The following is a 14846-nucleotide window of genomic DNA, read 5'->3' as shown; positions in this document are numbered from 1 at the left end:
AAATATAAAAAGTTTGACTTTGGACCCTAGTAAATATATATTGTTTTCCCGGAATGGGTCAAAACCTAGCAAAAACATTCAGATATTATCCTTAATAATTACAAAGGAATATTGATAAAATGGTGAGATTTTAATTGTCTTCTAAATGATCTAGACAGAAGTAATAAAAGAAAAACTAGAATGATCTCAATGACCAAAACACTTAATAACTGGATAGAATCAGTCAACCTAAAAGACACATTTAGTTTTAGAGATCTTAAATCATTACATTTTACTCACTATGCTCACTGATTTATTAGCCAGACTAAATAGAGTACAAATCTCCCCAGGCTTAATTTCAAAAATATATGGATTTAATATCATCTCATGCCCTATTTCTAATCATAATGACCTAATCCTTAAATTTTAGACTAAATTTGAGAAATTAGCACTCATTACCAGAATATCTGCTTATATAACAAAATGAAAAGAGATTAAAACATGGCTTACAACAGAATTAAATGTCTTTTTAGAAAAAAAAATAAACAGAGGATAATACTATAGTTATGGTTTGGAATTCATTAAAAGCCTATATTTCTTGTAAAACATCATCATGGTATGAAAAAATGGAAAATGGAACTACCAGCATCCAAACTCAATTGTTAGAAGTGAAAGAGAAATATTCTAATGAAAACAAAACCATGCTAAAAATAAATAGAAATTTTAACCAAAAGATATTCAGGTATTCTAGCACACAATACAACTTTGGCTTTAGAAAATGTAAATATTTCTTCTTATGCCATGTCATCTAAACATATGTATAATCTTACAAGAAGAATCAAGATTCAATACAAAATAATAACACCTTTGTCTTTATACTTAAAACTTTCAGAATTCATTATACATCACTGACCAAAAGAAGAATACTGAGTTTGACTTTTCCAAGTTTGGGTTTGATCTGTCTCTGATCAATAAGATTCCTGCAGTTTTTAAAGATAACTTATATAACCCAATTTCTCTTACAAAGATCATGAAAAAATTAAACAACCCAAACCAAATAAAACAATGGTATAGATGGTATAATAAATGAAATGTACAAATTATTTCTTCCCTGTAGTTTATTATTCTTTCACAAGAGTCTAACAGAAATACATAATCATGACAAGATTCCTCCCACATGACAATACTCATTAATTACTCCTATTTTAAAAGAAAATAAAGCCCCCAGCCATGTTCTTCTTATAAAACTATCTCACTTTTAAATAATTATTATAAAATGTTCATGTTTATTCTATTAGATAGAATACAAAAGTCCCTTATCACAAATAAAACTCAAACAGTACATTGTAATCAGCCACCTGTATCAAAATGTATCATAGTGTGTGCAAGACCTCATGCTAAGGTGAGTATGACAATCTATTGGAATAAAGACCATTAATGAGTAAATTATGTTTAAATGTCACTACAGAGGAATTAATTAATTATAGTGTTTCCATTGCCAGTATTCTCAAAATTGAAACAAAAGAACTATGATATTTACTTATAACTATATGTATTAATTGTATTTACTTGATTTTTACAAGTTTTAATTTAACAGTCTTATGGGTAAATTGATTAATTGACTAATTGTAGAAAGTCTATATTAGGATGTGATGTCATAATGTTAAGATAATACTAATGAAGTCCCTCATTATTTGCTGGATGAAAACGTTAATTTCTTTTTAAAGTTTTATCAAGCTTTTATAATAAATGGAGAGTTTCTTCTTAATAATGGATGTTTTTATTTATGAATGGAGAGTTTGAGTTCTATGATCTTTTCTGATACAGGTGGCTGGTTACACTGTATTGTTTGAGTTTTGTTGGTATGGTGTTATTTGGGTTACTTCTCATCACAAATAATTAACTAAGATCAATCATATTTTGTATATCTAAGACAGACAATTGATAATATTAAATGAATTCAAACTCTCATAGCTAACTCAAATATAAAAAAGAAGAAGGTATTTTAGTAAGTTTAGATATTGAGAAAGACTGATTCACTTAACTGGAATTATTTATTCAAAATATTAAAACTATAAGAATTCCCTTCTAGTTTTATCTCCTTACTTAAAATATCTACAAGTATAAGACGTATTGTGTTACAATTGGTCCTTTAATGTCTAATGATTTACCCAATTCATAGATACTAAACACGGATGTCTACTTTCACTTATATTATTTGTATTGTGCTTGAAATTTTAGCAATCATAATTTAGATAAACTCTAGTATAAAAGGTATTGAAATAGTTGAGAACTATAACTCCAAAATAATACTGTTTGCAGATTATATATTATTTATCATGTCCAATTCAAGATCAGCCTTAAAGGAGTTAGAACATATCATCAACGTATTTCACTTCTTTTTGGGTCTCCACTTCAAAAAATTAAAATCTAAAGTCTTGTACATGAATAAAAAAGAAAACTTGAAACTCACAAAAACATATTATAGGCAAACATGTTTCTTCATTAGAATATCTAGGCATAAAACTATCTAAATCTTTTGATGAAATAATCAAAACAAATTATAAAAACCGTATTGGAAAATATTAAATTTAACTTCCAGATTAAGTAGGTTAATAATCCCTTTTGAGGATAAACTACAACAAATAAAAATAATTTTCTTCCCTAAAGTAATATATATTGTTAAAGCATCACCCTTTCCTCTGGAAAAAAAAACAATACTACTCAATTTTTTTGATTTCCTAAAAAACCTAGATTAGTTTTACAAAATAACATGAAACCATAGAATCTGAGAGGAATTAATTCCCCAGCTATCAACACATATATTAAAATCTACTGTATTTAGAATAGTACTACATTAGATTGACCCAAGTTATAATTTTAGTTGGCATATTCTTCATTCAGTTCTTCTTAATTCTAACAAAGAGGAATTGAGCAACTGTTCGGTTGTCCGAGAGAATTTATTTGGGGCATTATTTATTTAATTATTTTTAATATACTCTTTCTTCTTCATCATTTTCTTTTATAAATTACAATTGGAAAACATTTAGAAATACAATTCTTAGTAGAATAAATCTGAAAATGTGGTTTAAGACAATTATTCCAGTCTCCATTACATTTTTTTTTAAATAAGACCCACATTCTTAAGCTTTCTAAATGGGACTGTAGGAACATTACTTTTTGGCAATAATGTTTTGATGACCTGAAGATAAAAGAGATAAAAGAGATACAACACCTAATTAACAAATGTGATCAAAACCTATAAGAGTGGCTATTACTACAGAACATAAAATCACATGCCAAAGTTAAGCATTTTGACTGTGCATTCATCATATAAAGAAAATTCTAAATGTATCCAACTATCTCAAGAAATAATCTATAATAGACTTATAGTAGATAATCTCATATCTACATTTTACAAAATCTTTATAATAAACAATACTAAGTTAAATAATACATTTTGGAATCATATTAATTTAGATTATAGTAATCAGTTCTCTGAAGAGAAATGATCTTAGTTATTAAGTTCACATATTGGTCTCACTATTGTATTTACTTAGAAATTTCTTTATAGATACATGTCAACAACAGATTGACTAAAATAAATAAAATAAATAAAGGTAGTAATATAGTTTGCTGCAGCTATGCTCTAATGTGTGATGTTGATTAGTCACATATTTCTTTAACTGTCCCTTTCTGAAATCTTTTTGGTCTAAGATAAAATATTTTATGAAAGCCTTATGGTCTAATACATTCTCTGTTACTAAAATTTTAATATTACTCAATATAAATGAAAATGGATGTTGAACATGATAATCTTTTTTTGAAAATGAACTATTTTAGCAGTGGCAAGGAAAAGCACCACAAAATGATGGAAGTCAACCTCACCACCTAAATTTGAAGAATTCTTGTCTACATTGAAAGAAACTGCAATCAGACTAAAATAAAATAATGTAGAATTCATCTTAAAGCATTCATTAAAATCATTTAATTAAAGCATTATTTCTTATTAATGTATTTCAACAGAATATTGCTTCTTGATTTCTTATTTTTATCATAAATGTTTGTTCAATCTAATTTTCCAAATTTTAAATATTCCGAAGTTACCTTTTGGAGTGCTATATTATTTTGTTTCCATTTTCTTTTTTATTTTAGGCATCTTATATATATATCATGGGTCTATGCTAGATATTCGAACATCCAAAATGTCGAACGTTACATGGTCGAGACCAAATGTTCAACATTTGGATATTCGAATATCATATAAAAAATGAAACAAGAAAAACACACCTTAACAGTGTGAGCAGGGGGGCAAGCCCCCCCCCTATGCCCCCCCCCACACACACATATATATATATATATATATATATATATATATATATATATATATATGCCAACTTCAAGACTGCACTTCAGTGCAGAAAAGGGAAATTCTTCCTATCTGCACTGCACGGTGCCATTGAAAGTCAATCTTCGAACACTTGAAGATTTGAACGTTTGGTTTTGACCATGTAACGTTCAAAATTTTAAGCGTTTGAAGAACTGACATAGACCCTATATCATATATATTTTAAATAGGTTGTTTTATTACTTTTAAGAGATTGATAATGACGTTCATTCAGTAATATTTTTCTCCTTTTGTTTTTCAAAATATTATTAATAAAAATCATTTGAAGAGGAACAAATTGCTGGTGTAGTGATGAGAGCCCTGATGCCCCCCAGCCTTACAAATATATATTTTTTGCAACATAATGGGAAGAGAATGTGTTTTGCCAACATTTTTGGATGCTATAGATTATTTTTACATTTTATTTACATTGTTTTTAATTTGGGACTCAACCAGAAAACATCTGTTTGAGTTAGAAAAGTAGTTAAATAAGATTTCTTCTTATTTGAAATTTTAGTTGTATACAGGTTTTTGGAAATTAATTATTTCCATATGACAGTTTATAAACATAAGGAAGGATGACGTTGCACCAAATTGAACAGGAAACTAGCTAGTACCAATAAATGCTTGAATTGTACAAGTATGCACACTTTTCAGACAAAAAAAAAATAAAATTCAGCTAGTAAGGGCACCCAGGTTGAATGATTTTTTTTTTAAAGAGAAACATCAGGAAGTTGTATACATTTTTTGAGAAAGGGAGTACCCTGATGAATGTTTAACAAAGGTTTTATTACAGGTGTTATGCAGTAATGGGAAACTACATGCACCTGTGATTAAAGTAGGGATATTTCTAAAATCTGTGAAATCATAAATTGGATATATTTCTGTTCCAGTTATTTATAATGATGACAGCAGTGAGATCAAACACATTACCAAAAGCCTGGAATGTGCTTAGAAGACAATTTATTTATTTATTTAATTTATTTTATTTTACATTTGTTGACCGGGATAGTCTGACTGGATATGTGTCCATTTTCAGCGGAGGCCCAGAGAGAAAAGATCCACATACCAAAATAGAGACAGTATATACATCACTGAGTGATAAACTCAGGCAGCCATGTTTAGAAAAATATAGACAAAGAATACAGGCAGATATCAATATACACAATGTGCAGACTTACATCTGATTGGCAAAGACATATCAGAAAATTTGAACATAGAATACAATCAGATCTCATAATTCACAATGCTTAGACATTCAAATGCTATGAGGCATAGATACTTGGCTAAACAGCAAGTTGGGTAGCAAGACATGTATTAATGAAATTGTTAGTTTTAAAACAAGAGCACAGCCAATGAGATGTGAGGTATTTTTTGAGTTCTCTTTTAAATAGGAGTAGTGAGGTTTCCTTGGTAACAGTAGTAGGGAGTAGATTCCAGATTTTACTGGTTGAGTTGGCAAATATAGCATCACCTGCAGAGTTGTTTTGGGTCAGTATCATTAGTTTATCAGCTGGGCGTAATGGCCTGGGGGTACTATGAGGGGGTGAGAATATTTTTGAGAGCAGGGGTGTTATCAGGTTGATGGAGTATTTTATGAGTTACTATAAGCTGCTTGAACTGTAGAAGGGTAGGATACTCTATCCATCCCAGTGCTTTGAGGTTCTGGCAATGGTGGGTTCTGGCAATGGTGGGTCCTAAAAGCCATGCCTGTAGTGAATCTGGCTATATGATTGTAACATCCTGATAATTTGTTGAGATCAGTTTTGGATAGGTTGGTGAGTACAGGGGTGGCATACATAAGGGTAGAGAGGAGGTGTAATCTTGCAATAGCTGCCCTAGCTAGGGGGGGGGGGGTGAGGAAAGGTTTGGCTGTGTACAGGGAGCCAAGTTTTTTGTTGATGGACTTGATAGTGTGATTTACACATTTATCAAATTTACGGTTGTTGTCTATTATTACACCTAGAAGCTTTGTATGGTCATCAGGGGAGATAATTGTGTAATTGCTAGATTTCCTGTTGAAGGAAGGAGGAGAAATTCTACTGTTAGGGGAGAAAAGTAGTAGCTTGGTTTTGTTAGGATTTAGAAGCAGGCAGTGATTAGCTAGCCATGTTTCTAACATGCTGAAAGTGGTCTGGGTGAGGGTTAGAAGTTTTGTAGGAGAGGAGGCGGAGCATATTAGCGTTGAGTCATCTGCATATTGGATGCAGGTGGCTCCTGAGATGGTGGTGTGCATATCATTGATAAAGATAGAGAACAGAAGGGGACCTAGTATGGACCCTTGTGGGACACCTAGGGTTAGAGGAAGTTGGGATGGCAGCTTGCTCTGCCATAAGACAGACTGCTGTCTATCGTTTAGGTAGGAGTGAAACCAATGTATTGAGTGATGGTCTAAACCGATGGTTTGTAGAGTATTGAGCAGTAGCTGATGGCTGACCATATTGAAAGCTTTTGAGAAATCTAGGAAGATTGATGAAGATAGTTTGTTGTTGTTACAATGAAGACAGTGGTGGCTGGTGACTTCAAATTAAAGGGGGCTGCAGGAGACAGCTGAATGGGTGGGGCCAATGGGAAAGGGTGTGACAAACTAGAAAGGGTTGGAGCTATGCTCAAAACCACAACAACTACAACTTTAATTAGATACACTGCCCTGTGTGCCAAACTGTCATTACAAGAGTCCAATGAAGACAAAATGAAGCGTAGAAGAAGAAAAAAATTTCAATGCATTGGCTACATGACAACTTACTTAATATCTAGATGGAAACACAAAGGTAGTGAGGCATGAAAAAATAAATTACTTTTTAAATACATTACTGGAATGCCAGTCAAAATCAAGTATAAAAAAAAACAAGCAGCACTCGACTCAAGCCACTTCTCCTTACATTGCAGTTCTAATTCTAATTTATATTCAGCTTTATAAAATTATCAAGTAACATGTTGATAGTAGCAATCTCTAGGATACCCACAATTGTAAAAATGTTTTTTATCCAAAAAAGACCTGCTGCCTAACAACAACTGTCTACTTGTTTCATGGGGAAGACATGATCAATATGAAAAATGAACAGCAAATAAGAAACAAGCTCAAGATAAATTACTTAACGGATTACTGCACAAGATATGGACCACACATGATAGATTGGCATTCTGTTTAGTTTATGGGTAAAGCCAGCAAAGATGACTGCAGGTCTCCAACAAATGTAATGAGCTTCTGAAAATACTGTAATCCTATCCTTTATTACAAATATGGTCATATGCATTTCAATACCTAAGGCTAATACGTTATCTAGTTATGTAAATATTCTCTGCATGGCAACAACAAAAAGGCTTTCAATGTTGCTAATTCTTTAACAGTATGCTTATTAAAGCTTACATGCATCTTAGACTCTCCAACAAGCTTACATGATGGTCATTAAGGCATTGCTACTTAAACACAGAGCAACAGGGCACTGCAACAGCATGCATTTTCTGAATAATAAGAAGCATAAATCAACAGTATAAAAATATGACAGAAAACCAGAACATTCTGCAAAATCAAAGAAAAGATGAAAAGGCACAGCCATACTTGTGGTCTAAATTGGATGGGGGAATACTCTGCACACTTACACTGCATAACTGCTACTTGCCTTTGTTGGACACATCCAGAGCCACTACAATGGGGAGTGGGGTGCAACAAGTATGTCACAATTTGATATGTCTCTGGCTGATGGTGATGGCTCTGACACTACCTCTCAACCTCAGAGCAAGAAATCTGGACAAAGCCATACATAGAAGTGGGGCACAGGCCCAACAATAAGGACATTTTAAATATTGCTCTTATAAACTTAGAAAAATAATACAATAGTAGTAGGTCTTACATTAGTATAATTTTTCTGAAGGGTGTGAAATCTGAAACTCAAATGTCTGCCATTATTTTCTAACTTCAGTCTTTAATGATTTCCCACTAATTTGCCAGAAAACCACAATTTTATGAAAAACAGACCAAAAATGTGATGCAAAAATATAAAATTGCCACACAATATAGCTGGGAACCTCTAAAAGAAGAGACACCTTTTTAATATTAGTACTGTTAACTTGAGCAGCTGACAAAATAAGAGCATCTACATGCATTTCTGAAATAAAAGTAATCTATAAGTCTGATCATTACAGTTGTTTATAATTGTAAACCCTCCACGTTTTCTTGCAAAATTGCCATTTTGCATAGGGATTATTTAGGAGGAGAGCAACATTCTGAGACAAAATTGGGGACAGTTGAGAGGTTTGAATATTCCTAATTCTATAAAGCAATTTATTTGCACTTACCTCTCAACCTCTTAATGCAGGAAATCTAAATAAGGCCAAATATATTGGGGAACATACAAACAGTACAAATTGCTCTTGTATAAACTTAAGACAGTATCCAGAATAACAGGTTTTGCTTTAGCATGCATTTTTCTGAAGGTTATAACGTCCGAAACTCAATGTCTGTCTTTATTTAATGACTTCATTCCTAAATGATTTGCCAGAAAACCACACATTTTATGAGGAACAAACCTAAAATAAGAAGCAAAAATCTATTAATTCTGCAAAAATATGGACAGTTGAGAAGTATAGTTCAGCCAGGTCTGTCTGAGTTTGCTGCCCTTCCCCCCTCACAAAATCATGGTCGAATGGAGCCTCCCCCCTGCAGCCATTCCAATGTTCCATTCCTTGGTTATTTCATCCCATTTACCATACACACTGTAATGTGCATACTGCTTTACTTCTGTGATGATTTGGATTTCATTTGAAAGTTTTATTTTGCATGTTACAGCACAAACCCTAATAGATATCTGCTAAACAAAACAATGCAGTCGCACAATGAAAATAGACAGCATTAAAACTTCTCTGCCCTTGAAACTTACATTCATTGAAACAGCATTGAAACCCACATTCAAAAAAAAATACATTTTGCCAGTGGCAGATAAAGATTAACTTTGGGCTGATTTCAAATTGTAGGTCCCTTGCACACAACACATACACATGCTCTTTGATACACCTTCCTGATTGTATTAAATTATATTCCTTGTACAATATAGTACAGTTATTAGACTGCATTTTAAATTTGTTTTGAACATTTTTCCAGTAAACAATGAAACAAAATGCATGCACTAATAATGACAAAACTGCCCAATTCAGAACATTTCTATCATAAAAGTCTACTCAAATTTCTAGTAATATTGCAGTAGGGAATGGATGGCAAACTAACAGGTTCATAGTTACTAGGTATCTTCACCAAAAAGGACTGCAGCATCCACCTCTTTACAATACAGTACAGTATCAGCAATGCATCTACCTACTGTGGGAGTAGAACCCACAGTCTTCTGCATCAAAAGGCAAGTACACTACCTGTTGTGCTATTAACAATACAAGCAGACTCAGCATAAGCATCACTAAACTTTTGTTCCCCTGCAGCTCTCAGCTTCTTGTAAAATCTACTTGACACTCAGCTGTATCTCTGAACTTTGCAGCACAAGAAATCTGGAAAAAGCCAAAATTTAGGTGGGAGGGACATCAAAAAAACAGGGACACATTTTAAACATTGCTTATATAATGTTGGAAAGTTGCTAGAATAAAATGTTGTGTTACCGCCATACATTTCACTGCCAAGTATTGAACCCAGGACCCTGTGCAAAATAGTCAGAACAACATACCACTATGCCAAATCATCTGTTGTATGAAAGGGAGGAAGACTGAAACGTAAATGGCTAACATTTAGTGAACTCAGTTCTCACCATAGCTGTCAACATCTTAGCACAAAACACCTGAACAAAGCCAATAATGGGGGAATACAGTCCCAAAAATAGGGACAAATTTCAAATATCCATCTTATAAACTTAGAAAATTGCTATAATAGGTTTTGTGTTATCATGTACTTTCTGAAGAATATGAAGTCTGAAATTCAAATGCTTGTCATTTTTATTTATTTAACATTTGTTAACCAGGAAAGTCTGACTTGGAACAAAAAACAATTTTTAGCAGAAGCACAGGAAGAAACACTCCAGACACATATCTTTGTAAGATGGGAGGACACCAGAGCAAACCCACACAAACAGAGGACATGCACACGCCACACAGAAAGCACCCCAGCCAAGAATCAAACCAGACAACCTGTAGCTGTCAGGCAACACTTCTACCACTGCACTACTGACTGTGTTCAGAAATGAAAATACAGAAATCATAGATTTTATGAGGAACAGAACAAATGTGAGGCAAAAATCTGCAACTTTTTTACAAATGGTGGTGGGTAGGGAATTCAGGCTCTTGCCACTTGGGACCAAGAGTACAGAGTTCAAGCGTTATTCTCTACCCACCACCATGTAGCAACTGGAGCATTTCATGCACACTGAATATAAAAAGTGTACACATCCCTGTTAAAGCATTCACACTTTTCCTACCTTTAATGTGACCTATAACCTGTACAATTCGATTGAAAACAAACAAATCTGTCAGGGGAAAATATAAAAAATAAAAAATGTACAATAAGCCGATTGCATAAGTGTGCACACCCTTAAACTAACACTTAGTTAAACACCTTTTGATTTAAATTATAGCATTCAGTCTTTTTGGGTACACACCTGCCATCAATTAAAGAGACTCTGATTAACCCCAAATAAAGTTCAGCTGTCCTAGCAGGATTTTCCTGACATTTACTCAGTTGCCTGCTACAGCAAAAGCCATAGTTCACAGAGAGTTTACAAAGCATCAAAGGGATCTCATTGTTGAAAGGTATCAGTCAAGAGAAGGGTCCAAAAACATTCCCACAGCATTGGATATACCATGGAACACAGTGAAGACAGTCATCAAAAAGTGGAGAAAATATGGGCCAACGGTGATGTTGAAATCCTAGAGAAGTTACTGTAGTGGAGAATTAGCTGCAGGTTTGAAAAGGACTGTGAAATATAGAATATATAGCTCTAAATGTAATTATGTTTGGAAAAGTGATCTGCATATGTCATGTGATACACAACATTTTCTAGAGTGTTCTATCAGAATATATACCTCAATGAGCCCTCATAATTTAAAGCTGAAGTTGGGAGGGCAGATACCCATATGTTCAAGACTTGTGGAGCAGGGGAATTCAAAACACAAAGGCATTTTCTTTCTTTTTTTTTTTTTTTTTAGCTTTACTATAGTACTATTGTATTCAATAAGGATCAACACTGATACACAACAGAAAATTACTAAAGAAAATTAAACAAGGAGAGGCATTTGTAAAAGAAAAACATCTCTAGGATGTGCCAAGTATTGGCGGAATGTTCAGACTTGCAAATCCAACTAGTGGAGGGGGTACGATGTACTTCAAAAATGGCGCACAGACCAACAACATGAAAAGAACATGGAGGAATTAAATTAAGATGGCATATTATATTAAGTGCCATATTATTTATAAATACTACTTTTATAGCCCTTGTATTAGATGCATATCAACATGTTTGTATTTTTCCATCAAGCTCTGTCAATTAATTCTCACTCAAGTATGGTAACGTATGTATATATGGTGTTGATGTATTCTACAAACTGTGGAAGATCAGCCCGACAACAGACATGAAAAGTAATCCTAAAACTGATGAGAGCCTTCCCAAGCAAAAATAACATTACTATTCTACTGTAAAAGTGCAGCTTCTGTTAGTCCCATACATTCTGGAAAACAGGAAAAACTGGAAATTAAAAATAACCACCTCAGCTAGCAGAATTTCACCAATAGAAATCCGGTAATGTAAGCATAGTACAACTAACTTGCAGCTTGAGGGGAGAAGTGCCACACACACACACCAAACGGAGCTCACCTGCTGTAGAACGTCCATTCGAATGGAGCACTAAAATCCAAGTCACCCGCCACACACACACACACACTAAATGGAACAGAGCTCAGTCCAACAGAGCAGTAAAATCCAAGTCACCCGAACACTGAAATCCAAATCCCACCCCGCAAGAGCTCAAAACTCACCTTACCTCTCTCCTGATTGGACCTGCCTGCAGATGAAGCAGTCCGGAGCTCCTCTGTTCTGTGCGGTCATCACCGCACAGACTCCTGGGTATCTGCAGGGCTGAGATGCATTCCCCTCTATCCGGACTGCCGACAAAGGCAGTCTGGAGTTCTGTCTGAGTCCCCAGTGCATGCGCGGAGTTCCAGGACTCGTGATTTTAAATGTTTTTTTTTTTTGTTTTCTTATTTTTGCTTTTTTGTTTTCTTTTTGCTTTGCTTTCTAGGTGGGGGAGGCTGCAGTCCTGCAGTCCTATAGCACGAGCCACCCCTGAATGAAGATTGATGACATTAGAGAGAGATAGAAGAGCTGTGGTGGTACTGTGGAATGGCCTAAAGCTGTGCTAGAGTCGGTGAGGTTTCCGCTTTGAATAAGAAAGTGCATGATTTGTTTGTGTATGCATCTTTCCATGATTTTAGCTAGTGGTGAAAGAATGGCTATAGGTCTAAAGTTAGATAATTATGTGGAACTTCCTCCTTTATGGAGAGGTATAACCTGTGATATTTTCCAAATTGCTGGGATGGAGCATTCTGAGTTGGATCTGTTGATCAGAATAGAGATGGAAAGTGCTATGGCATCAGCTGCTTTTTTAAGATATTCAGCTGGGAGGTCATCAGCAGCTAGTGTAGTAGGTTTTAGCTTTTTGAATAAGGTCCACATCAGGTTGGTAGGTATGTTTTGAAAGGTAAAGGTGGGTTGGGTGCTGGGTAGATCAAGGCTAGGTGTGCCAGAGCTGGTGTTTGTGTCCGATGGAGTGAGATGGGTAGCTAGAGACAGGATAGTTTTGGTAAAGAAGGAGTTGAAGCTGTTTGCAATTTCAACATGGGGATTTATCAAGCACAGCTGATGGGATAGGAGTGGCTGAACAGCCTGGGTGGAGAAGATTGTTAATACCAGCCTAGAACTTTTGAGGTTTTAGCTGATATTTTGTTGTAGGAGGGTGTAGCATTTTTTTTTGTCTAGAATGACAGATTTTTTGGTCTGGTTCATTAGCTGCCATATCTTACATGGTTCATAGGGGCTTTGATAACATGCCACTTGGCCCAGGTGTTGTTTCTTAGTTTAATTTTGTTTTTTTTTTTTCTTTAGATAGCTATGGTGCAACCGTGGCTTTTACACAGATGGTACAGGTAGCAGCATGGTGGTTAAGGGTAGCCAGACATTTGGTATTGAAGTACTCTACTGCTTCTTGTAATGGGAGTCGTTTCAAGACATTCCAATTACATGCTTTGAGTTCTTTTTAAAAGTTGTCAAGGTTAAAGTTCCTGACCTTTCTTATAGTTTTGTAGGTGGGCTGGCTGGGAATGTCGGCTTTGAGCCTAATAATATAGGTAAGGCAGTGATCACTTAGATCATCAGGTAATGTACCTGACTTGTACTTTTGGGGTGGCTGTTAATAAGTATCCAATCGAGGATACTATCATTGACTCTATTTTTGCTAAATCTGGTGGGATTGACAATGATAGACAAGAAGAACTTACAGGTGCTATCAATGATATTCTTAAATTTGTTGATGAAGGATTATGAATTTTAAAAGCATGTTAGAAGTAGAACGTGTTTGGTAATAGAAAGAAAACTGACGGATATACAAGTTCGTATGCATGTTTTTGATGTACAGAATGTTTTTATTTTTTTCTCTAACAGTCCATATGTCTAAAATTTATATACTTCTGAAGTGATCAACAGGCATAATTGTGAATCAGCAAATGTGATATATGATATATTATGTCCAGTTTAAATGGTGTGATGCATACAATTTTGGAAGAACCAGTTGTCCTATGAAAAGAAAGAAAAGCTGAAGATGTTAGAATGACTAAAACGGTGATGATAGAAATGAGTTTGGTAGAGACAGCAAACATGCACTGGGTTTAAATGTATGTAATAATTTAGTGAATTTAGTCCTGAGACCATCCCATTGATTTCAAAGAAGACCAAAAATTGTATGAAGAACAGACTAAAAATATGAGGCAAAAACCTAAATATTCTGTGAAAACCTGGACAGCTGAGAGGTATGCGCACAAATATTAAATCATCTACATGATAATGTTGTTCTGTTTTGTCCGTATACAGATTTCGTTTCTGCAGTACAGGATGATTTGTTGTCAGATAAAAAAATCAAACCCTTGACAAAAAGGAACATGAATGTCTGAACTCAGTTTATTAAGCTTTTAATCCCACAGAAGAACTGACTTTCTACCGGTATAAGTTAAAGATTTAATATTTGTAAATGAGTTGAACTAGTCCTATATCTTACAACCCTATAATTGTTGCACTGTATAGTATTCCTTTACTGGGGTAAAAATTTGAGGCAAATATCTTTTTCTGAAGAAAAAATGTCATTATAAAAATCTTTTGTAATATCTTCAGTATTACTTGACATTTGCTGAAGCCAAGTTTATTTTCATGGCTGATAGCAAAGACTTAATGCATATGTAAGTATTTTTTTGTTTTTTACCACAAATCATACAATTCCATTT

Source organism: Protopterus annectens, chromosome 5.part1, assembly GCF_019279795.1.
Source record: "Protopterus annectens isolate FY-2018-M chromosome 5.part1, PAN1.0, whole genome shotgun sequence".
Taxonomy (NCBI): domain Eukaryota; kingdom Metazoa; phylum Chordata; order Ceratodontiformes; family Protopteridae; genus Protopterus; species Protopterus annectens.
This window is presented reverse-complemented; position numbering follows the sequence as displayed.